The sequence below is a fragment of the Patella vulgata genome, chromosome 5, assembly GCF_932274485.2.
Source record: "Patella vulgata chromosome 5, xgPatVulg1.2, whole genome shotgun sequence".
In the NCBI taxonomy this organism is placed as follows: domain Eukaryota; kingdom Metazoa; phylum Mollusca; class Gastropoda; family Patellidae; genus Patella; species Patella vulgata.
In genome coordinates this window covers 32,870,388-32,897,032 of record NC_065883.2, presented here as the reverse complement: position 1 = coordinate 32,897,032, position 26,645 = coordinate 32,870,388, and the positions used below count along the sequence as shown (strand labels likewise).

The following is a 26,645-nucleotide window of genomic DNA, read 5'->3' as shown; positions in this document are numbered from 1 at the left end:
ACAGACACGCTGTTATGGCGCCCCCTGGTGGATAAACACTATTAGATTTGAGGTAGCGATTAATACAGTATCAAGATAAACTTTGGTAAATAATCGAAAGTGTGAATTGATGAAAGAAGACAGATTTGTCAACAAACGAAAATAGCAAAGTTAAAATGATTACTTTCTACATAAATCGTCAAGCCTGCCTTTATCAATGATAAAATTATTTATATTGTGAACTTGTCAAGCGTTTTATGCCTTTGTTTGCGTTTCGTATGTTACCGTTCGTTTCGTCATTGTTATCCCATTCTCAATTTTGCATTGTTTCTAAGTGCTTAGTTGATTGATTTTCAGCAGCTCTGCCACACCAACGTATATTGGCAAGGCTCTAAGGACTCTTATAAACACATAATGCAATATAGTTATAGATTGTTGGCCGATAATTGAGATTTACATCAGCATGTATGGTATTACAGCAATTTCATTTAGCATTTTAACGCTGGTCTGCTTGCTTTGTTCCAGCAAATAAAACAATATATTTAAAGTTCGATAACCAAAATAGCTTCAGTACAATGATGAAAGGAGTTGTTTAGTATGCTTTACTGTATAGTGATCAATGATTTAGTACAAAATAACATATATTTATATACATGTATTTATAACGAAAAGTAGCCACCGTCCTAAAAAATATGTGTTGTTTTTGCTCTTTCTAGCGATACTAACACAGTGTATTAGGCACAGGCTCGTTAACCTGTGTGGGCCGAAAAACTTTCTTGACAGTTTGAATTCGGAATAAAAGTAGACTATAGCGCCGCTGTCCGGGCAATATTTCTCTCACAAGCTACTGCATGTTTATACTCGTCTTAATTAGCCCGACTGGAGCAGAAAAATAGGGCGTTAAACCCCATGTCATTTCATTTTCTGGCGAAGTAAAATGAGTTTCAGATGATGGACGCCACCGGCTCTTTTAGATTCATATGACTAGCCTTTTTGATTTGGGATGAATCAAATAAAAGTGTCGATTTAATTAAATTTCGATGTATTAATTTGCTTTTGCTTCGGTTATCGGTCTGCATTTAAAACTTAAGTCTACAGATAGAGCCAATGCTGAGATACAGTTGACATACTGAGCCAAGAACGACATTAAAATTAGTAGAGAAGCCAACTTCCGCTTAATATTTCGCAATGAAAATTTAGTCATATGGATCTTTGACAATCATCAATCGACCTAACAGATCGAAATTTCATTTTCTGTAGCTCGCTAGCCTGGTGGTCGCGTCTAGTCATTCGGATGGGACGAAAACCGAGATCCCGCGTATACATTGCTGTGCACGTAAAAGATCCCCTAGCAGTCGGAATTCAATATAAGAGTAGGACATAGTGCCGCTGCCCGAGCAAAGTCCCCTCATAGCACACTGTGTGGTGTATGCCCGTCTTCACTAGCCCAGTATAGGAGCAGAACAATAGGACGTTACACCACATTTCATTTCATTTCATTTCCGTAGCGATTATAAGTCATGTACGTAAATCATGCCTGAATAATCTAGACTATTCATTTGACAAATCTGTTACTAGCAGTGATCTTTCTGGATTGATCTGACAAATCTCACAGAACTCCCCGCACACCACACGTAAAACTCGAAAGAACAGTCCCGATGCAAAGCGAATTTCGAACTATATAAAACGAATCAAAATAAGTTCTATTGATTATAGTAGCAGTATTGTTATTGATTTATAAAAAAACACCCAACACATCAACTCTTTGCTTGGGGAGCTAAACATACTATATTGTGGTCATCTACAAACTTATTGAATCTTACATACCTTCTCATTTCTCATATACTAAGTTTAAAAACTCTAATCCTTAATTAAATTGGCAGGCAACAAAATAACATTTGTTGACAGGATGTGGCGTTATAGAGAGATAAACAATGGGTATTAATTTTAAAAAACAAATAGTGTAAGTATTGGTTCTTAGACTGTTGTGATTTCTATATTAAAATACATACCGAACAATATGACAAAAAATGGTTGACTAACGATGACAATTTATTCTGACTTGCATATAGATGCATTGTCACTTTAACCAGATTACTAGTGTGTAAACTCCCCATCACTACAATGAAACCAGTATATCATTACATATTTTTATGATTAAAACGATATAAGGATACTTGTTGCCATGCATGTGAATAATACATTTGTAAAGAAACAAAGGTATTGCCATCATTTTGATTAATTTATGATGCATTTAAAATCTGCACCAACAAAACTGCATGACAGAGCTGCCCGCTGTGCTTCTGTTCTATAGATCTATATTAGAGTAATTCGCAATACAATAGTGTCACACAACAGTTTTAATATCAAATGTACCCTTTGTTTTTTGTAAATGCGGTATATGGGGAATTTTTTCAATAAACCTAACACCAACTCGTGAACATTAAAAGGGAACTTTTGTGATTTCTAACTGTTTTTAAAATGTTATCAATATTTGAACCCGTTAAAAGAACGAGGTAATAAAAGACTGGGATATAGGCATTGTGTTGGCTTTCTATTTTATCACACATTAATGTTATTAAGAGTATTCTATGGTCGTTTATAATTAATGTAGATGCCTGCAGCCATGTTCTGTTAGTCTTTATATGTTCTCTTGTCTATGATTGGAACTCCAGATTCTTGTATGGAACTCAAACAAAATAATCGAGGATGGATTTTTAATGATTAAATATGGGTTTAAAATAATGAAAATATACATTTAAAAATGTTGCAAATTCTGACATTTTATTCACTCACAGATTTTCTCAATCTTCTGTTCTTTTAAAAAAAAAAAAAGGATTTGTTTCGTTTTTGTTATGTATTTCAAATTGTGTATCAACTGTCGTAACCACAGAGGTGGGGTCATCGACATTGATTTACATTTCTATCGTTTCCGTTTATAATCTAATTTCAAATCAGTTATGTTCGGCATACGTCAGAAGTCTCAATCGAATGGCAATCTCTAGCGTCTGGTTATTCCAGTCTACACCGATAATATTTATTGCACATGCTCTCCAGATAAGAATATGCCGTCACCGTTGACATGACTTGTGGAATATGTTTAGCCCCGTTCCCCGAATCCCTTGTTACAAATGGCGCTGAAACGCATTATGGTACCCGATTCCTGTACCAATGGTAAAATGTTTATTTTGTCTTAAATATTGGATATCAGAAGTCCATCGTTTCCAGGTAAGACCACAACATCAATGTTGATTTAAATTGACAAATAATAAATAATTCGTGTTTTCAATGTCGAAGACTTTGGATGATACTGAGTTAGAGACTGAGCTACGTTAAAGCAGGTATGGTACATAATGTTGGTAAATTATTTTCCTTATAGAAATGATTGTGCCGAAAAGTACTTAGGTTGGTTTACAATATTGCAAGTAAAAGATGTGTATATACAGAGGTAGTTGGACTTTATCCACCCCACTCTCTCTCCCTCTCTCTCTCTCTCTCTCTCTCTCTCTCTCTCTGACCCTCGCCATTCTTGTAGGCTACATTGTGTTTTTTTTAATATGTAAACTTAGTCCAATCAATCCTTCCGTTATTAAGGACATGCTAATAAAACAATGGTTATCTGGTCTCAGAAGATGGCGTGTAATCTGCATCACCTATCAGTACAATCATTTTAACTGTATCCAAAATATTGGAAGTTGGCAAGCAGCAAATTGGTGTCAAAGATCGCACGTGCTGTAACCATATTAACACAGAGAAATGACAGCTAATGGCTGCGTACCCCAACCTTAGAAACGGAAGTGGGACAGGAGAAAGATGGAGTCGAGTTATTATTGAAGTAAACACGGCAACTGATTGTCGTTTGTCCGTTTTACGACAATATGTACTTTTTAATCGACCTATCGATGACATTACCACATGACTATTTTCATCAGAAAATCGTCGATAATACTTACATATATGAACTCCTATTTACTAACTCACGGACACAGACACCACAATGGGCGTACTGTTGAGTTATTTTTGTAGAAATTCAATGATTAAGATATGTGTCACTAAGTTGGATAGCCTTTCTGATATAAAATATACATAGGCATTCATATTTTTACATTTTATAGAAAACATTGCACGTGTCAATAAGAAACTCTTCAAAGTTAGAGCTCTTCGATTTGGTTCAAAATAAAAGTGAGATATAACTTAGTTTAAAAGTGAGATATAACCGATATAAACTACAATTAGTAAACTACAATTAGTAATATTTTTACCCCAACATTTAATCGTATAGAGATTGTCCAATCACTAATTGAAAAAAAAACCCACATTTGACCGATACTATTCAACAGTTTATTTTGGCCTAATTCGAAACGTTTTAGATTAATTAAAGAAACTTACAGTTACGAAGCTTTCATTTTCGACAGATTTTCGGCCTGTTTACTAATTTGAATTCGCTGATCGTCATTTGGGACATTTTGAATCCCTTGCAATGTTGTATAGCTAAATTCCGTTCAGTATTTACAAATATGTATATGATGAAATGAAATGCAATTGAGTGGTACGACCTTCTTTTCTGCACCAACCAGGATACGTTCCCTCTTAAGAAGATACCTTTTAGATACAAAATGCTAAATCTTTAAAATGCATATTTAGATATCTTATAAAAACAAATAAACAAGCGCCCTAAAATCTGATTTATCTGCTTGAATACGTTTTATTAATGACTGGAAAGTTGACAAATTCTGCAACAAAATTATTATAAATCAGAACTGTTTCTTTTTCTCCATCTTGTGAGTAGCGACAGCTGATTAGCCTTCTAAACAATAATACATGACAGGTTCAAATACATACACGTGCACTGCTCGTCGGGATCTGTATTAGGCCATGATGAACATGCATAGCATGTCAAGCTGAACGCGCACGCGAGATACCTTCCCGATAGAAATAAAGAAGTTATACCGGTTTACGCGTGTCTCTGTCATTATACAGATTACAGCTGTAAAAATCGGTCTTCAATCAAACTAACATTTTAAACATATTTTATATTTGGTATCGTACACATACCTAAAAAGTTTTTTTTAAAGACCCACTGATCGTTCATAATAATGACCCTTGTTGCCCATAATGATATTATAAAAACCTTTTTAAATAATGCACATAATTTTATAACATTTAATTACATTGAACAAGCGAATCTGCAAATCCCACACGCCTGCAACTCTTAAAACGTAATGTACATGAAAAACTTAGGACTAGAGCATGTTCCTGTCATTTTTAAGGTTCGGTTATGTGAGCTCCAGCTACAATATCCTACATATTACTTACGCATATTCACAAGCTCAACAAACAATTGTCTAGCTGTATATGGTATCAGAAAAAGTACACTGAAAAAACACTTGTGTTGGATCTCAACACAAGTACTTGTGTTAAAACTAATCTACACAAGTTATGTGTTGTTTTGCATTGCATTAACACAAACTTGTGTCGATTTATAAAATCTTGTGTGTTTTTTCATATCATTAACACAAGTAATGTGTACCTTCCACGATTTGTTTTCTTTTTAAGAAAAAAACTCCATACAAAGTCTGAATTCGGGAGTCGTCAAGTTTTAAGAAAAGTAATAAAGGGCTTAATTCACATCTCGAAAATCACTGGAAGGGAGTGAGTACCAATTAATCAGACAATTGCCAGACAGACTTGAATGTTAATTGGTGTTAAGTTGTCTGTATAGTTAAAATGTCTGTCTTTTTTTATTGACCCAATAAACTGATAGACCAAATGAATATATAGTGTACATGTGATTTTCAGCACCCTGGTGTTTTCGAAAATTGATTCAATGTGCAATGAACAAAAAAAATGAGTAAAACTCTTAATAATGTAATTGGTTGATGTAATCGAAATTGGACAGTATTGGTTAACTGAAAAGTAACCAATCAAATTTAATTGATCATCCACGTGTATCTCATAATCGACTTATTGATATAATGGTTCTCCAAGTTATCTATACTTTTTGTCTGCGATATCACTTCGGTGGAAGCGGGCGTAAAATACAACTAACTAAGAAGAAGTATCTATACTTTAGTCATTGCGACAAATTCTTTCTTGATATTATATCAGCGACATTCAGTTAGATGTAGTGACGTTAGCATCAACAGAGTGCTTTAGCCGTGATATTTTTAAAAAAAAAATTATAATGGTCACATAGAATACCAGACCGCAGGTTTGTAAATTTTTACAAAAAATAAAACCGTGTATTTAATTTAGCATGTATATATTGCTTCTATGTATATAATAATTCGTTTCGTTTAAAACAGTCAGATTTAGAACCACTGCCACTGACTGCACCGAAATTCTATTTATATAATGGCGCCACAAAGAAATTTTTTTTGATGTGTTCTAAAAGTGTTCCGCTAATTCAGCAATCTAATGAATCTGTCTTAATTTTTCTGAAAGCGTGCTTAATTATTATTAGCTAATCGGCGCTACACCGTTGTTCAAATACTTATAATTGCAAGAAACCCCCGACTAGGACCAGCAGGTAAGAATCTGTCTTGATTTTATAGTAATGCCCGGTTGCAATTATTGGCCGCCATCTTTGATTTTTATAGACATTCGGGCCAAAAAAAAGGAGAAATGTATATCCAGACATGGACTATAGCTAGATACTAACTTTTGTGTTAGTTGTTTATTTGAAATGTAATCTTAATATTTCTGTAAAAGAAAAAAACAACAACAAACAAATCAGCCTTTTTTTTATATCAATGTCATCAATGTGTAGGCCTAATAATTAGACTTTCAATGATTCAGAAGTTTCTCTACAGTTTCGTTATTTTTTTTCCAGTCATTGATGTTAGCATATGTACTACACAAAGAAAAACAGGTAACAGAATTTCATTTCCTTTTAATATATTTTTTAAATAATGGCCAATAATTGTTATTGTATGTAACAGGAAAAGTATTTATCTCTGTAGAGAGAGGGCGAGTAAATGGGGTTTAAAATTCACTAAATTCACTTGACACAAACTATGGCATTCATTTCCTTGTATTAAATTGGTCGAATCAATGATGGGTTAGTTGTATTTTACGTCCGCTTCCACCGAGGTGATATCGCAGACAAGGTCGAATCAAGTAGGCCCATGCTTTATGTCCTAGAATCAAGTAGGACGGGTAGTCTTCTTCCGTTTCCGCCCTTTTCCTGAACACTGTCTCATTCTATTGCCATCTGTGTATGTTGTGTTATATTAATTCTGCATAAACCTAGAGTTGTTGTTAGTGTTTGTCGGATAGATCCTTTATACTTACTGGCGCTAGGTAATTTTGAGGCTAATATTGTTCAATTTTATTTGAATGATTTGCTTGCGCGTACCGTAGGAGTGTATTAGAAACAGTGTTCGCGCAGGTTCGAGAACGGCTGAAGAACATGAAAACACTTTCATGAGTCTCGAACATGAGAGAACGGTATCCATGGTAACAAGATGAATTAAATTTATACAATCTGTTACGATAACTTGTTTGGTATTGACTTCGCTATTAGGCATACTTATGATAAATTATGACTCCATTTTACTCCTTTTCAATTCTTTGGATGACGATTACATCACCTTTTGATACGCCCACATGGAAATGTGGTCGCATATTGTCATCGCCCTCGTCCGTAGGTTTGTCCGTCGTCTACAGACCTGATTATTTTGAAATTGATATGTTGTTTATTTTAATGAGATGAATCCTATTTAATTTCAATAATTTCCGTTAGTTTCTTCTGGAGTTATGGCCCTTGTTTCACTTTGTGAAATTCATTTGCATCTTTTAAATTAGTAAAACGAAGACGTCTATTAAATTTCTGCGATTTCCGTGAATTATGTCTAGAGTTGTGGCCCTTGTTTCACTTTTTCGAACCTTGTGAACGCGCGAACAACAAAATTATCATCCGATTTGTATGCATTATTTAAATTAGTAAAACACAAAACAAAAAAATCTGTCAAATTTCAACAATTAAGGCCCTTGTTTCAGTTTGTAGAACCTTTGTAAACCCACAAACGACAAAAATTATAATCTTTTCTTGTAAATGCCCACATTACCTACAAAAGAATGAATATGCGACAATCCCTGTTGACTGAGCAAACGATTAAACTGCTGTGGGCATATGTTTCGTTGCCTGGCAACCTAACTTATTTGATGTTATACTGGCCACATACTACATCCAATTTTCGAACGGTATTAAACTTTTAAATTAATAAATGCACCCATGATGCTGTTTTCCCAGCAGTTATCGATGCGTCGACCATGTTTGTTCTTCCTCACACCAGCTATGAGGTAGTGTGGGATTTGAGAACGGGAACGTGTTCGTGAACGCATTCCAGACTGCTCAAGTCCGACAAGAACCCATTCTCCGTCCGTTCTCTGCACCGGAACACTGTTTCGAATACACCCTAGGGGTATTTAGCAAAGGGAGGAAACCGGAGGACCCGGAGAAAACCCACAAGGCTGGACAGGCGACCTTATTCCTAGTCACATTCAAGTGGGGAATCACATAATAATGGCCTATTTCAAATAAGATATTTGCATATAAAGAAAGTAGGCCTACAGCCTCTTTCAAATGTGATATTTGCATATAAAGAAAGTACAAACTTAAATCGTCAGTACTGGATAAACTAGCCAAAGGATTCGGCTGAATCAATTGGCGCTAAACTTCACCTAGTTTATCCACTGACATACGCCCGAATCAAACATGTTTAATATATTTGGTCGAATTGTATTTGAGTGGTGTGTCCTGCTGTCCGCTTCGCCGAAGCATTCGTCTGATTTTAGAATTCATTAGCCAATCACCACTCATTTATATCGAGTGGGTATCACAAACTAGCAGTCGAACTGTGACACGGGTGCTACAGCCAACAAATTCCAACTACCATACTATCGGCTTAAATGCACGCCAATTGGACCTCAGGTTTTGTGTTCCATTGAAACTACTAGAAATGAAATGGGGTTTAACGTCCTACTATTTTGCTCCGAACTGGGCTAATGAAGACAGGCATACACCACACAGTGTGCTATGAGGGAAATTTTGCCCGGACAGCGGCACTGCGGTCTATCGAATTCCAACTGTCAAGGGATCTTTTACGTGGACGCCAACGTGTACACGGGACCTCGTTTTTTCGTATCATCCGAATGACTAGACAACTGTCCTTGTCAGGCCCTCCATCCTGCATCACTGACAAGGGGGAACCACGCCGGAAAATCTGGGTGAACTTTCTCGGCCAATGCAGGGATCGAACACCCTACCTCCAGGCTAGCGAGCCAGCGTCTTACCCACTTAGTCACCATGACGACTAGACAGGGAATCCATGCTAAAAAATCCAAATGAGCTTTCTCGGTCAACACTGGCAGCAAACCTACAAACTCCCGGGTAGCAAGCCAGTGCCTTACACACTAAGCCACATGGCTCTCTTCTAATTACTGTGACAGTCCAGTCACATGACAAACAAGGGTTATTAAAACAGATTTTCACGGCTTCGGTAAGATCTTCGGGATTCAAATGGTTTTAGATATCACACAATTTGTATATGGTAAGGTATCTTAAACAGTTAATTACATGTCACATATTTATATTTTTCAGTTTCCATATTAGATGCCATAGCAAATCAAAGATCATATAATAAAATAAGTCAAAAAACCCAAATATGGGAAAAAAAAGAGCTGAAGAAATGGTGATTTGAGCACCTATGATTTCTCATAGTTGTTTTTTGAGGGTGAGTGTTCAATTCTAATAGAAAAGATTGTTGTTGTGGTATTTTAGAATCTCACCATAATGTGTTTGGCACAATATAGCCCGGTTGGAGCTGATGTGACATAAACCTTAATTTCATTTTATTATTTGGAATTTAAAATTCAGTTTAGTATAGTAAAACTGTGAAGTACATGTATGTGCACAGACAGAATCTTACTTATGTCCAGATACATGTAGATATGACTATCTCATCTGTGGGGACCTACGGTGACCAAGTGGGTTAGACACTGGTTCGCATATTTTAAGGTCGCGGGTTTGCAGTAAGACAATGCAGAACGGAGGGCCTTACAAGGACAGCTGTCTAGTCGTTCAGATTGAACAAAAAAACGTGGTCCCGTGTACACATTGGCGTGCATGTAAAATAGCCCCTGGCAGTTAGAATTTGATACAAGAGTAGGCCTTAGGGTCACGGTACCCGGCAAAATTTCTCTCATAGCACACTGTATGGCATATGCCCAACCTCATTAGCCCAGTCGGAGCTGAACAGTAGGACGCCGAACCCCATTCCATTTCATTTTTTTCATTTTGTCTCATCTGTGACAAAGCAAACCAACACATTACAATACAATGTAATTAAATTAAAACTTTCATCTTTTAACTGTCGAGTCGATTTAAGTCAACTAATACATAGTATGTTTTTTTTCTCCGTTAACTACATCAGAAAGATCAAGACAGTTGAAAATGGCTATTCATATTATGGAAACTTTTTCTCACAGAGCTTGATAATCAGGTAAAATGTAAGTAACATACATATTTGTATTTTTAATCATCAACTAGTTCTATACACTTGCTTGGTAATCTAGTTATTCTTCTTGGGGCAATGCCTAGGACTCAGCTATTTCAAGTACTTGGCATGCTTGATTTTTGCCAATCACATCCATTACAGTAAATAGCAGTAAAATAATGATGGACAATATTTTACTTTTCAAATAGATTTCAATAGATTTTAAAGGGTAATATCCAATTTGTTGTCAATGGAAATAAAATAAGAATGGGTCCAAAAATAATTAGACATTGCCAAGTAAATAGGTGCTGCCAATGATGTAGTAGGGAATCTGGATTTGCAGACAATACATGTATGAACCGGGTGAATAGTTGACCTATTATGAGACTTCAGTCCCAAATCTCAAGACTTTTTTCTGACTTGGCCTGACAATGACAGCTGTCTAGTCCTTCCGATGAGACGAATATTGGAATGCACGTAAAAGATCCCCTGGCAGTTGGAATTCGATATAAGAATAGATGATAGTGCCGCTGCCCGGGCAAAAATTCCCTCATAGCACACTGTGTGGCATATGCCCGTCATTATTAGCCCAGTATAGGAGCAGAACAGTAGGACGTTAAACCCCATTTCATTTCATTTTTCTGACTTTTAACCCATTTGATTTGAGCATAATAATCTGCCTGGGTCTTTAAGTGGACAAGACACAATAAGCGTTACGCAAAGTTGAAACCAAATAGAGACTCAGTCTCGATGTGGCAAAATAAATTGTTTATTTAAACATTGTATTCTTATTGCCTACTTTTTATTTTTTAGGCTGGAACACCCTTGAAAGAGTATTTGGTGTATGATAACAACAAGAGAACCCAAGCATCAATTTATTTTATACTTCTGGGAAAGAATGCATTTGACCCAATTTTTAAATATTTATTTTTTGTTATTAATGTTAAATTTTCTTCCAAAACACAATTAGATTTTAATTCTCTTCAAATATGTATGTATAATATAGCAAGTAAACTGACATATAAATCACTTAGAATTTGGTCGGAAATCATAAAGTATTTAATAGGCATTACTAGAAACCAAATGTAGATCAAATACACCCAGAATTACAAAAAACCTTGACCTACATTAAGGTGACTTTCCCTTGCTTATGAAATGAAATACGTTTTAATATCCTGCTTTTCTGTGTTCTTAGAGTGATTCTACCCTACCCTTATATCAAATATTTCAACTGTCAAGGGTTCTTTAAAGGGTACCCAGGGGGGCCGAATGGTTAACACGCACACATTTGATCAGAAGGTCTGTCATTGATTCAAATAATTCAATTTTCAAGGGTTCTTCAAAGTGTACGCAGTTGGGTTGGTTTCAATTCTGGGGGGTGGGGGTGGATGGCCGAATGGTTAGCACGTGCATGCTGTATCATACGGCCTCCTGTCATTGAGTCAACTGGCATGGTTTCGAATCCCCGGTTGTAGACAAGGAGTAGGGTCGCCTGTCCAATCTTGTGGGTTTTCTCCGGGACCTCCGGTTTCCTCCCACTGCTAAAGACCCCTACGCGCTAGCGAATTATTGAAATAAAATTAAACCATATGTTAATCCCAAAATGATCTAGTTTGTGTCGAGTAGATGTTAAACCCCATTTCTCTCTGTCTCTCTCTCTTTTGATTCTGGGCTTGTACCCAATTATCCCTTGCCATATCCAACACTGAAAAGTGGGAACTATGCCGGAAAATCCAGTTGAAATTTCGCGGCCAACGCCTTATGCTCACTGAACCACTGTGGCTTATGACTTGTGATTGTATATAAATCTTTTGTACATATGATATTTTTTTATTTCAATCCTGTAATCTTGATGCTTTGCTTCTTTTATTTATAAAATATTCATTTTGTTTGGGGTTTTTTTAATGAGGAAAAGGCTCTACATCATTTTATTACTCCTGCAAAATAGAGCAATTTTCTTTTGTTAGTTTTCTGTGTATGCTAGTTATTTCTAGATGCCTCACAAATCACTTGTAGTGTGATTTTGTAGCATTTTTCAGTTTTTGAAATTGTTTCAATTTAGTGCATAATTAATCTTATTAGTGCTTAGTTTGGATGTTATTAAATTTAGATATATTTGAATTATATATTTTGGGGTATGGGGTAGGGATACTGTGTACATATCTTTATATTCTCAGTTCTTGTTTTGGGGTAAAGAACAATTTAAATAGCTATTTTATATTTTGTGATGGGTAAAGTGGGGGGGGGGGGGGGAGGGGTCATTATATATAACACAACATAATTTGTATTAGAATTGAAGTCTCTGTTTTTCTGTTAACATTTCAAATATCTATTTAGTTTTGATGTATTAATTTACTTTTTCCTATGATTTTATGAATAAATAATAATCTTACAAAATTTTTTTTTGTTTCCTTCTTTTATCAAACTTTACAGGTCTAACAGAGCAAAGAGAGGGGTCCTGCATAGAAAGGTTGCTATGCTGGATATAAATTGGGGAAAAATACAACACAAGTTTTTGATGATGGTTATACACAAGTTTGTATGAAACCACACAAGTTTCAGAAATTTCAACACAAGTTTCAGAAATTTTAACACAAGTTTCAGAAATTTCAACACAAGTTTCAGAAATTTCAACACAAGTTTCAACACAAGTATTGTGTAGATTTCACACAAGTTTCAACACAAGTTTTGTGTTGTTTGATACATTTTAACACAAGTTTTGTGTTGTTTGATACATTTTAACACAAGTTTTGTGTTGTTTCAACATTTAACACAAGTTTTGTGTTGTTTTAACACAAGTTTGTGTTGTTAAATAGAGACACCTAACTTGTGTTGAATTTAACACAAGTTTGTGTTCTTTCAACACAAGTTTTTTTTCAGTGTAAGCAAACCATTTCGCGTGAGCTACACTGTTTAAAAACTTTGATGTGATGAGATGGTGTATACAATCATTAGTATCCAGAAAATGAGTTTGGCTCAGTTCCTTCTGCTTCGGACTCGAGTGAAAATGCACTAGTATTACGTATTTGTTTGGTTCCTTATTTTCATTTTAACGTATTTTATATCCGCTGAGAATAAATTAATAAAGTTGCTTCGCATTTTTTTTTCTGGGGGAGTTTTTAACAGTCTAATTTATTTATTTACAGATTTTCTTTTTTTAAAATTTTTTTTATCATTAAGAGAAAAAATTAGAACTTCCATCCAATTAAATTTCTTTCTGGATAATTAAATTAGAAAAGTTTTAGAATGTGAACTTTCCCATTGTCCCTGTTTGTTTATAGATTCATAATTACAATCAGAATGTTAGGGCAAAATCGACAAACACAAACTAAGAACAAAGATGGCGACAGAAGATGAATCCTGTCGTATTGAAGTTATGAATACGAGGACGACATGAGCAAATATTGACCTAAAGAACACAAGACAAAAATTGTCTTTCATTAGGCATTCAGCCCAAACTTCCCTCACAATTATTAGTTTATGAATAAAACACTAGAAAATTAGCTCTAAGAAGGGGGTAGATTGAAAATAGGTGTGTCACCATCATTAAATTCGTCGCTTTGGATCAAGTAGATAACGTTGAAGCTTTGAGTTACACAAAACGTGACAGTTGGTTGGTTATCAGTAGATATATTCTGGTTCTGAGAGGAAGAAAAGTAGCAACAAACCTGTCATCTTTTAATGAAGATTTTTTAGAATATGCGTTTTCATTTATTTTAGATTATTGTCTTCTTCAATTCTGTACATTTATAAGAATTTATTTGTTGATATTGCTTGTTGATGAAGTGTTTAATTATCAAGGCAGTTGGTTATTGAATTTATCTGTCAGAATACTACTTATTAAAATAACTATAATGTTTATTATAAAAAAAAAATAATTAAAAGGCCCTGTGTGTCATTTGAATTTTTCTAAATATAATTTTTTTCCACGTCTTAATCCACGCTAAAATGTCATAAATTTGATTATAAACAAAACAATATCAAAATATCAACAGTAGATAATTTCACGACATGGATTCATCCAGTTGAAAAAAAAGGCCCACCCAAAACGTCTGTGTTTTTGTTTATGTTAGACAGTTTTGAATAATAATGGAATAAACATGTAATTATGTTCTGCAAAAGTCAGATAAGATTTAGTCTATATTTCATCTTTTAAATATGAGGGGGAATTCATATACATAGTAAAATCACAAAATGTTAACCAGAATAGGGTTGATACTGTAAAAGAACAGGGACCTGTTTCACGAAATTTTAACTAAGATAAAATCCAAATTTTAGTAATTTGATTGAATAATATTAGATTGATGTTAGTACTTAACCAATCAAAATTGAAGTATTTACTAAAATCTGGATTTTATCTTTAGTTCAGATTTCGAGAAACAGGATCCTGGTGTATTGCTAATAGTCATTATTATATTCTCTCCACTTACTTCTCTAACGCATTGTAAATTAAAACGTAAACATTAGCATCAATATCAGTTATATAATTATTATTTCTATACACGCATAAGCCTATTTAAAACTTAAATAAAGCAATCTGTCCTTTAAAAAAGATTTAAAAAAGAATTAAGATAATTTATTATTCTTTCATATATGTCTGATACTGGTTAATCAGTAAAGCTGTACGAAGATGTCGAAATAATAAGTCTGCTTAGATATGTAAACCTGTTAACATAGACTGAGAGATAAGACCTTCGTTGTAATCGTAACAAAACACCACAGAGAATGAAATAATGAAAAGGCTGACGCTTTTTATATGAAGATAAAAATGAAGCCATAATGTTTTACTATATATTGTAGATATATCGACCTAGATTTTATAATAATAGTATTGATGTCGATGGTACTAGAGTAAGAAGAAGCTATTTTCTTTATCCAATCTCAAAAGCGATGTCGTCTTTTCACCAAACAAAGCCCCACCAAGACGACTATTGAACCGTTTGGGTTATGGAAACAATCTATTCGTGTGCAATAATATCTCTGTCTGATCAGCAGTGGAATTATAGCGTTTAAATGTCGAGTTTCCCACTCTCGATATCATCTGACAAATTACTGCCCTGTTGATCACGTATCTCCCTTCATTCTCCCCGTAACTTAGATATTAAATCACGCACTAAGGCCAACATTCCAAATGTGTTGGTCTAAGTACAACCAATTGCCTTGTATTAACACAAGTTCAGATCTAACGTCCTTGCAGCGTGTATTGTCTAATCAATATGTGAATAGCTGGGGTAAATATACCCGCTTCGCCTTCTTTATTTTCCTACGGCTTCTAAAGTCAACACTGAGAAATTCAAATAAAAGACTCATATTTTACTGGCCAAAGCGCCACGATAGTTTGTCCAGAGTATCAACGCCGAGAAACAAACTTCTCGAGCACACAAATCCGTGCGAGGTGGGCCCGATCACATTAAAATGTCGGATAGGGAAAGATTCGGATATATTCATACCTACAACGACGCATAACCCCCATAATGGGATCGTTTGAAGAATTACATGTAGTTTGAAAGTTTCAATATGGCGCCCAAAATGGCGATCTGTATACTAGCAACAAGGTCGGGGATAATACTATAGAGAGTCTGTGTTTAGATGTGAAAGACAACGTCACCAATCTGGGGATTCTGGTCTACGCTATCCACTAATCTAGGTAAAGTCACTCTACTTTTATTTTATTTTTTTACTCTACCCGTCGCCTAATGCGGATTCTTTTCAGTGCATTCTCTTTTAGAGCAGCATGCATGCGAGGGTTTGAACTAATCGTTCGTTTTGTACGGTGGCCAGTTAAGGGAAGAAAAAAAAGATAACGGGATTGTTTTGTATAGAAAACTACAACTCTATCGATTTTTATATTGTTTCTTTCTGTCCCATTCACTCTACTTTTTTCGCCATTTAATTATCACGTGGATGAGTCGAAGACAGCTTAAGGGTTCATTCTAGAGTTTAGACGGAAAATGCAATGTATAGTCATTTCCTATAGACAGTTATATTCCTTTACAGACTTGATCACGCCTTTTGTCTTGTATCTTCATATCGTTTTATTCCTTCAGGGAGCTCGTTCTAAATACCCTTATCAAATTAATACACTCTAGTTAGGGCCAAGGGCCACAACATGAAAGATAAAATTAGTTTTGAAAGGCCAACAACAATGGCGGACAGGGCGAACACTGTTGTTGAGGCGAGGACCAAACGCGTAAAAGGATAATTCGAAAGTTATTCGCTGAGAAACGGGTCGCGGATAATTGAGTTAAAACTTTTCTTGTTCGGGTTCAGAACACTTAAACCTAATCGAGCAAACGAATTAAGCCTTGTTAAAGACAAACCGTGGAGTTTTTAACCCACATTGTTAGCAGTTATTGAGATGATGATGGTTCAGAGAAGAATCAGAGGATGGGATGCAAAAAAGAGGAGTCGTGCGACGGGGGCTTATAATTTAATAGAAGTTCTGACAAATTATGTAAATTTTCGTGAGCTCATTTAGTTGCAATAACTCGTCGGTCTGCTCATGTTTACCCATGTACAGGCTTTATTTGCATTTCCCTGGCCACGGCATACAATCTGTCCGAACCGCTTCGTCTGAGAATCCATTAGTGATCTCTGTCTTCAATTCTCTAAATCCGTTTTCTGCGATCACTAGAATTTAGGTTTCGACTCGAGGGGATTTACGCCGTCATCTTATTACACGGTCGCCCGTGTTTATAATAGCGCTAATCTTTTTAACGATATTATCACTGGCCTAAACATGGATCGTTGTTAAGGCGAGGGGATTTGGGAATACAAGCTTTGAGGGCAGTCGAGTTAATTTGCCGGGAATACGGTTATATCTCGACCAGTCTGCGCCATTCTCCTAGGTAATAGGAATCAATGAGAGGATTGAAGAAGACAACAATATACACGAGGAATTTCTTTTTTAAATGTCCGCCAGTCCCCTCCTCTCTTCGAGACTAGATAACTATATCCATGCATGGAAATATCATTTAGCTTTATAGAAATAGACTGGGCAAATAATCCCTTTTTCATGGGCCGTAGACAATCCATACTATTCTTTTGATATAAATCTAACAATTAATGCCCAAACGTGATAAAAGCCTTGTTGAGGCTTTCCAGCGATATGCGTTCGACTATCAGGAATTTGATTGATACCAAAGCGTGTGTCAATATTTGAGCAGACACGGTTTTAATTATAGATCTTCGTATCTTTGGTATTGCAATTTGGTGGCGTTGTGACGCCATCGACTTCTCTACCAGGACATCAATAAATGTCTACTAAGCCTTTCAATATTCCACTATCTTTCCAATCATTTAGAGCTTTTTGAAAACAAAAATGATAAAAGAAAGCCCGGAAAAGAAAAAAATGAAAAATTTCTTTTCAAAACCAGAAAATGGAACCCAGAATGGCACTTACTCGGTTGGAGTCTGGACAGGATGGAATGAATTGATAAAATAGAATAAATTGTGATGTATAGAAGACATGTTGGGTCTAGTGTTAAGGATGTAATAGTCTATAGTTTTCTAGTCTACTGATGTAGTCAGTATATATAGTCTACACATTCTTTAATACAGGATAGTAAACAGTGGTGTGCTGGGGTTTGGTGATGCCCGAGACCAACCTCGTTGATTGTATGCCATCGTGACTCTTGTATAGGGCCTATAGTACCCAGAAATTTGAGAATGGAAGACATTTTAAATATCTAAAAACGACGAATTAAATTTATTATTCAAATTAAAGTAGATTGTAGAATCGCCCCTCTACCACACTGATGGTGTCTCAGGGATCAGATTTTATACAAATTGTCTCAGACTTTCTAGTTCAGAAGGTTTACTTTTATATCTACTGACGTTTAGAAAACTCTTACAGATGTGTACAATAGAATATATTAACACGGGGTACAATTTTATGGATAAATATTAGTCATTGTGTATCCTTAAAATTGCACCCTGTGTTAATATGTTCAATTACTAAATGTCAATCAAATGCCAGACAATAGAATCTGCTTTAGATCTATGTAGGTATTCGAAATGGTCTAAATATCTTCAAACAAATATTTCTGGGATGTTATTGCACCGATGCAATGGGAATTCTTCATAATGATCATCTATCTGTCTGAAAAAAAGAATAATGAGAAATAAGTAAAATTATCTTCTTTTCGAAAGTGTATTTTCATTTTCTTTCACTTTTATTTTACAGAACTTGGCTACCTCACACTGAGAAAAATTTGAACACGAAAACCTTTCTATTATTGAGATATCCCTACAAAGATCAAAAATATTTAAAATATCTCAATATAATAACTTATATGTTTCCAGACCAAAAAAGAATAAAATAACGAGGATTGTTTTGCCTAAGGCTTAATTAACAAAACGTTCAATAAACGTGAACTGGTAACAAAGATATCAAATCAATTATATTTTGTTGAACAAACATACCTTAATGGATCTAGTCCGTGGAAAAAACTGACGACCGTAGCCATCGCTTTATAATATCCTGAATATATACAAATTAATACGCTGTCGATATGGGGCCATATTATATTAATCGATGCCAATTAAAATATTGAATACAACATAGAATTTAGGACATGCAGTGGATATACTATGTTCAATGTCATTTCAGATACCTGTTCCTAGTGACCTCATTCTTTCGTCATGTTGATAACACGATTATGCAATTCTATTATTTTAGAATATTATGTGGGTCGTATGACTTGCTATTCAAAATAATGTAGAACAATAGTCATAAAATATGTCACAATATTAATATTTTAAATAATATGTTACTATACTAAAAGCACATCCCACATTGTTTCAGATAACTTCGTCTGATTACCTCAATATATGTGTACCTAGCAAGGTTTCCTTGGGTCAGATTCTGCAAACAGTTCAAAATTAATCAATCGTTACGCTTTATATTCAAAATAGCATAGCGCTTCATTGTTAAAGATAAAACTTATATTACTTATTTTCTAATAAAGAAGACCAGAAGACAAAAAATAAATGTAACATAGATTATCTCCTGACGTCAACATAAGTGGATACAACTTCAAATTTCAAAATTCTCGAAAGGCAAGATAATCTAGAGTAACGCCACAGACGATAATAAGCGGTACATAATACCAGAAAATTATGTGAACTCTTCAAATGCGAACAATACATTTTCTAGTGAATGAGTTTTTATTTTAAAGACTTGTCTTCGGGTAGCATATCGGTAAAACTCTGAATGTACTGCGTTTTGAATATTATGTCTTCAGAAGTTTTTCTCAACCAGAATTCATTTACATACTATTTTCTCAACCAGAATTCATTTACATACTATTTTTAATAAGATATACGCGTGCTTGATAATAATGAATACATGAAATGAGGTTTAACGTACGTCTACTCCGACCGGACTGTTGAAGACGAGCATACGCCAAACAATGTGGCATGAGGAAAGTCTTGCCCGGACAGCGGCGCTACGGCCTACTCATATCGAATTCCAACTGTCAAAGGATCTTTTACACGCACGCCAATGTGTACACGGGACCTCGGTTTTTTGTCCCATCCGAACGACTACACGTGGGCTCTTGCCAGGCCCACTTACACGGGGGAACACGCTAGAAAATCCCTATGAACTTTCTCGTCCAACATAGGAATCGAACACGGGACCTCCAGGTTAGCGAGCCATCGTCTTACTCACTGAGCTATCGTGGCCCCCTACTTGATAACAAAGTAGTGATTCCTAGAACGGTGACCACATTTTGATATTATGATTACATATATCCGGTTGTTATAGTCTATTTCCGACTATCGATTTATCAGATATTATTGGTAGGTTTCGTAAGCAAATTAAGATACCGGATTTAAGTTATATTCCAACAATTTTTTGTGGGCGAATTTCATTTGATGCTTCATGCATTAACCTTTAAACTATTCTAAATATTATTGTTCTAAAAACTATTTGCCAATATGATTGATCAATTCAAAGAGAAGGCTCGGTGTAGTGTGACAAAGCTACTCTGTGACAACCAGCATAGAAAATGTTATCACGTTATTATGGTTCAGTCTAGTGCATTTAGATAAAAGATTTTAAATTATTAAAGAAACTACACGTGTATCCATTATCATTAACCGAATCAAAAATCGAAGATATAATCAATACGATTACAATATATATATATATATATAAATATATATAAATAATGATGGGTGTCATACACAAAGAGGTATGTGATTACCCTTTTAGAATACCTGGTACCATTTCTCATACATTCGGGAAGTATGCATAGCTAATAGTTTCTATTGTAGGCTATGTGTATATGTTAGAGCTAAATTTGCCTACTGCATGTCTTTTTTCTTTCTTTAAATGTTACATAATTTTTTTTAAAACATTTATTAACATGCCAACTCTCTGGGCCATCGGTTAGCTTAGATAATGAATGGATTAGAACCCTCTCGCCATTTCATAATTTAACGATAAAATGTATAATTGAAACTTTGTTTATTATCTTAGCAATGGTACTTGACAAACGCGACTATCTTGTCAAATCTTCAAACACTCATAACTTAGCTCAGAATAAAGTAATTTGAAATATTCTATATATTCATTTCTCATTAACTATTTTGGAATATTATAACAAGCAGGACCAGCTCTTTATCCAAATCCTATGATTAATCGTTAGTTATCAGGCGCTCAAGCCCAAGGCTTCACTAGCTGTATCCCAGTACGGGTATTTAAAAAGAAATAGCCGTATCATTATCCACAATTTTCTAAGTAAAATTAAAGAAACATATTAGAAATAAGAGAGTCACGCCATTAAGATCTTAGGATTACGATTGCTCCACACTAGTATGAAATATTTATTATTACCAAAATATGACATATTTATGACGGATCATTCGATAATAAAATCAGAGATTTCGTGGGTTACCAACTTAAATCTAAGAGAAGAGGTGATCGTACTTTAATAAGGTTTAACATATTGCACTTTGGTCGGACGATGAAGTGTGAGTTATATACCCTACTTCACCTCTGACCTTGATTACGTCACAAAGTTTTGAATTGAAACGGTTTGTTTAGAGTAATTGGGTCATGCAAACATTTTATTTCAAAAGGGAGAGATTTAGGAGCTATTCCGGTATTTGTTTACAGCTTCTAGTTTCATTTGTATAAATTTTCGGACCATAAAGAACTATAAAACTTCTCAGTTCAAAGGTTTCTGTTCTTGAAATTAGGTTGTTTTTATGTCTGAATGTAACTGTCGTGTTTTAAAAATAAAAAAGTTTGATATATGATCATTATAAATTTAGCCCATAAATTATTTACCAATAGAATTCAATTATACATGCATAATATTTCAATAATTTACCGGAAGTGGCTCCATATTGTTTTGATTTTTTGGCCTACATTATTTAGACCTAAATGTCATAGCACCACTATATTGAAGATAACACAATGCCTTTGTCTTTCATAGTTACACGAGATATTATATACATATTAAAAGCAGAGTATCATTGGAGAATAGGCCTATACTTACTCTTTTAGAACACGTTACCAATTTTCCTGGGGGTGGAGGTAGGTAGGGCCTACTTTGTATCTGAATTCAGTGATATTATACCGGTCAAAACTATATCCTTACTTTAAACCATGTTGTTCAAACCTAGATATCCCTAATATAAAATTAGATTTAACCCAAAACATTTAAATTGTAGAAAGGTTTTCTAAAGATGTACAGTATATACAATATTAAACCTTGGGTTGTCACCTAGTTTTACCCAGTCATAGAATGAGGCAAAATTCGCAAAAGACTAATTAAACAGGTGGGGAGATATTAAGTAGGCCATTAGTTTTCTAAAGAAAGGTGTGTTAGAGTTTGATGTATGGGCTAATGATCATGACACCTATGAACGAATAATATTAGAAACCACCCTTGAAATAAAAGATATTGTACAGAATAGGGAAGAGTTGAGAATAAAGTGCTATTTTATTTTATCAAACACCAATTTAAAAATGCTATATTTAAGACCATCCTTGTCAATAAGCAGTTACAATTTCACGCTTCCTAATTATTATGTTCTATAATTTGACTGATGTAGTTCGGTGCAAATTAAAAGCGCTTTAGTCATCAGATAAATTAAACAGGGCTGATAAATGATTTGATTTCTCACGAAATAATGTAACATTGGCAGATTTTTAAATGAACAACAAAACAAGATTAAATGGTTATTATTATCGTGGGTAGTAAAGTATTAATATCTAGCAAAGTTTTTACGTTTCTAGAAGTATACATTTGCCAGGTGATAAATTAAGTTACACATACTTCGATATCACAACGAGGCAACATTATCAATGACCGATGGTGTAGCCATGGTAACAGATAAGCGAACGTGTCATGGGTAAATTGTAGGGTATATTAGCATTAGTTATATTATAATACCTAATTTTTCTGATGTAATCGAGGACTTAAATTTGATAACGCGTGTAGAATCATGAGCCTCTGGATGATACCATAGTTTGTCTATTAGGTCAAGATTTATGCTAAGACATTCTCTTAACGTTTGATATCAAAACTCTTCGCAAATCGATCTCAATAATCTTTTAATAATAATATATTTTACTTTGTCGTGTCTCAGTTGTAGACTACCGAGAAAGCTCAAAACAACCGATTTTAACAAAATCTGTTGAAACTCCCTAAAATAATGCCCCCATTACTGTGGTGGGTGGTCAAAGCTATTAAAATAATCAATTTGAACAAAATATCTTTTGAAAACCACCATTATAATCTGTGGTGGAAGGTCGAGAGCTATTAAAACAATATGTACGTCACTTTTTGATATTATAGCATAATATGGCCTCAACAGGTGATAAATTGTAATAAAGCTATACATGTATTTAATTATTTGCTAAATGTTGATGTAATGCTAATAACCCCGCCCACAATCGGCCTTCATTAATGGATAGAAACTGCTTCACGGTCCTGGTCGCACACTATACAAATTATTATATTAATAATACAGCTAATCTCCATAAAAGACTTTTTCATCTCTCACCTCTCCTTTATACAGATAATCTTCACTATAATAAAAAAAGGTCTGGTTTATGAGCTGGGTTAGTCGCATTTTCAAGACTTTGACACGCGATAAGAAGGGCATTGGCAGACTTGGCGTTTCAAATTAGTCTTATTTTCAGCCTCTACCTGGCCAAAAGTAAACATGGCTTCATGGCTATGACATCATTGACTGTCAAATGTCGGATTTTAATTGTCGTATGAAAGCTTTCTACAGTTTTCAAGCACATTGGTCGGGAAATGTTACGGGGATGAAATGCGTCTGAGAGTTAGCAAGGAGCATCATTAAAGCCCACACTCCTCGATGGACGAAGAGAAGGTTATAAAAATGTCCAGTCATGAATCTGTTACATATGTTACCCTTTAGTGGCTTTTAAATTATAGTATAGTTATGATATGTAGTTATGTTAGAAGGTGCTTCTAATGTTAATTATTGGTAATGAACGCAGTAAACGTCATCTTATGACGCAACTTGCCGAACTATTGACGTGCGTTAGGCTCAATAAAATATGAACATGTCTGGGTTTATCAATGATATAAAACTGTATTTAGACTATTTATGATACTGATAAGATCTGTTAGCAACCTCTTATAAATTATATACCATCGCTTGTCACTTCGTCCAGTTGTTACCTCACCATTATGAAATCTATACTTGGCATCATAAAATTGGTGCTAAAGATTGGTCATGATGCTTTGTTGGTATATATTGTTATTTATAATAATCCATAAGTGTTTATATTTCATACCGAGACGAGACGATGTATGTTCCGTTCCATCCGATCCATATATTTGAATTTGAAAAGTGAATGGTAAAAAGCTTAATTTTCCGTGGCATTCCTCACTTAATTTATTTCTTTTCGTGCTAATTTTATTAAATTTATCGTAACAGAAATTATATTTACTAATCTTAATAGTATCTGTATTAGCAATCGTTTTAAATTCCTTTGAACCTGATACCGCTTATTGCACTTTATTATTTCCGTAAATAAATGAAATAAAATGAAATGGGGTTTAACGTCCTACTATTCTGATATTATACTTGGCTAATGAAGACGGGCATACGCCATACAGTATGCTATGAGGGAAATTTTGCCCGGGTAGCGGCACTACGGTCTCCTCTTATATCGAATTCCAACTGACACGGGGTCTTTTACGTGCACGCCACGTACCATCCGAACGACTAGAAAGCTGTCCTTGTCAGGCCCTCCGTCCTGCACCACGTCGGAAAATCCCGATGAACTTTCTCGGCCAAAACAGGGATCGAACACGCGACCCCCAGGTTAGTGAGCCAGCATCTTACCCACCGTGGCTCCCTTTCCGTAAATAACAGTGCAATACTTATGATTTATATAATTATTGATTATAATAGAATATCACCCATAATCCAATATTTAATTATTGTAAGCGATAATTACTGTATAACTAGAACACAAAAAGGTTATTAATTGAAATAGGTTATGTCTAACCCAAATAAAACACATTGTAGTTTTACATCGCTTTTAAATAGGATCAAATGAGCTCTAATACCCAAAGCAAATAATTCGTTTTGTGTTACCTCGTTCCCCTTTCAAATTCGCTATATTTGCTTTGGATTTGTCATGCAAAATTGATTGGTGTGCTACAAGGCAGTAATTTACAGGTACAACAATAAACTAGTAATATTACAACCAATAAGTAAACTAAAGCCCGTGTTATTCTCCTATACCTTTTTCAACCCAATCTTTACTCAAACGACAATCAAAATCTATTCTAATGTTTAAATTCTAGACGCGGCAGCCAATTCAGACCTCATTATCCAGTCGACTTCTTCTAAACTCAGTGATATATGCGTAGTCACGCACGCCCTTTTACTCTATTATTCATCCGCCCAAATTGTGCCGCCTGTGCCTAGGACAGGACCCCATATGCCCAATTTTTCTACTCAATCCCCAAGACTTTTCCAGACATTTTCTTTGTTTCTAGATTGACATAGTCTTCAAGACGATTTGACCCTAGGCCAAATGTCTCAAAAAGATATCGTTCCTTGCAAATAGTGAGTTAGTTCAATAAGAATATGCGAATGAATGGCCGAACGTAAATAGTTTTCAGAGTGCCATATTGTTGCTATTGAATGTGTCAACAATTTGATAACAGTCAACTCTCTCATTATAAATTCGTTAGCTGCAAATAATTTTTCAATACCTCACTCTTTCAAATAAACTTCACACAAACGCGGTCGATTTTCTTTTTCGTCTTTGGGGATCATTTTCTGCATAATCGTATTCACCGGTTTGACAAAACTTTCTTTTAAATTCGTATCCAAAGTTTACCAGCTCTGCCATAATGAAATTTAAATATGCTTGTCTTCTTCACAGAAAAAAGACCTATAGTCTCTTTGCTTTCAACTCTCTGTCCGTCATTTTAATGGAAATGAAGGATTTAAACTACCTTCTGCCAAATCGTCTGCTTTTACTGCACGAGCGCGCGCGACAGACAGGATATCGTCTGGTGAAGATTTGAAACAATTGTCCGCAAATGTTTTGTTGTAAGCACCAAATTAACTGGTAATATTAAGCTAATAATTTACGCCTCATTTCTCGAAAGGAAAAGAGTTATTACCAAATGCTTTTATTAAGAGAGTGAGATTAAAACATATCACCCGCTATTCTTCGACACGTCACTTTTTAACTCACTCTTTTCTCGTCATACTCTCTGCGCCTTTGGTGACAAAAAATTGTCAACGACTGATTTTGAAAATGACTTTCAGAACACAAAGCGCCTAATTTAACGTCAATTTAAGGGTCACGGCGCTTATTTTATGCCATCGTTTGTAATTTAGTGGTTTATGACACCGAGCCCTGAATGATGGGTAATTGGATTTTAACGAAACTTTGTATTTATGTTCCCAGAACCTCCTATTTGTTCTATCATATTGGTCGTCGAGATGTCATCAACCTACCAATTATTTGCGGGAAATTGTTGTGTTTGTCGGCCAGAAAGATATGAATGACGGCCATTATTCTGCGTTTGTTCAATCTATTTAGACATTTGAATAGATTTTATGTTGTATTGGACGCAAGGGTAAATTGATGAAATCATTATTTAGATCGGTTAATATGTTGATGTGATGAGGCGAGTAAATTAC

The 26,645-nt window shown here is 34.9% G+C and overlaps 1 protein-coding gene across 2 annotated transcripts in view; it reads left to right on the top strand.

The window, feature by feature from the left end:
* Window positions 1–26,645, top strand: part of LOC126821000 (forkhead box protein A2) — a 53,631-nt gene that overhangs the window by 13,461 nt on the left and 13,525 nt on the right. Inside the window, exon 1 of one of the 2 annotated variants that reach the window (XR_007680220.2) lies at window positions 15,797–16,125. The exons of the other annotated variant lie outside the window; for it this stretch is intronic. The gene's annotated coding sequence lies outside the window, so the exon portion shown is untranslated. Of the gene's footprint in view, window positions 1–15,796; window positions 16,126–26,645 lie in introns of those variants that run through there. 2 annotated transcript variants of the gene reach the window in all.